Source organism: Seriola lalandi, unplaced genomic scaffold, assembly GCF_002814215.2.
Source record: "Seriola lalandi dorsalis isolate HSWRI2012SDOR001 ecotype SW California unplaced genomic scaffold, Sedor1 jcf7180001999375, whole genome shotgun sequence".
Taxonomy (NCBI): domain Eukaryota; kingdom Metazoa; phylum Chordata; class Actinopteri; order Carangiformes; family Carangidae; genus Seriola; species Seriola lalandi.
In genome coordinates, this window is record NW_019470038.1 from 1 (window position 1) to 422 (window position 422).

At 51.9% G+C, this 422-nt stretch overlaps 1 non-coding gene across 1 annotated transcript; it reads left to right on the forward strand.

Annotated features, from left to right (window-relative positions):
* The first annotated feature begins 142 nt into the window (after nt 1–142).
* LOC111661939 (U5 spliceosomal RNA) lies at nt 143–259 on the forward strand. The gene has a single exon (XR_002761263.2). It is a non-coding gene; the product is annotated as a U5 spliceosomal RNA (small nuclear RNA).
* The last annotated feature ends 163 nt before the right edge of the window (nt 260–422 follow it).

Below are 422 nucleotides of genomic sequence, written 5' to 3' on the forward strand. Positions count from 1 at the left end.
AACCCCATTGGATAGAGCCTGTGACAACGTGGCACTGGCGAGTCCCGGGACTTGGCTGGCGGCAAGCAAAGACAAGCCTACCGCGATGGTGGTGACTGTGGCGAATAGACTCCTGGGCTGTCCTTGGAGCGAGAGGCTGTACTGACTCTGGTTTCTCTTCATAACGCACAAGTCTTTCGCCTTTTACTAAAGACTTCCGTGGAGAGGAACAGCAACAAGTTCAAGCTCTTTTTGGCAGGCTTTGCCTAACGGCGAAGCCCTTTGAGTTTGTTAAAGGTCAAAAAGCTGTCCACCTCACAAATGAGGGCGGCACAATGGAGAGCTTGGGAGGAGGTGCTAAAAAGCAGCCTTTGTCAGGCTCGTGTCAGAAACAGGAAACCGCGACTAGTGAGATTTGTGCCAAGAGTGTGACTTGGACATCA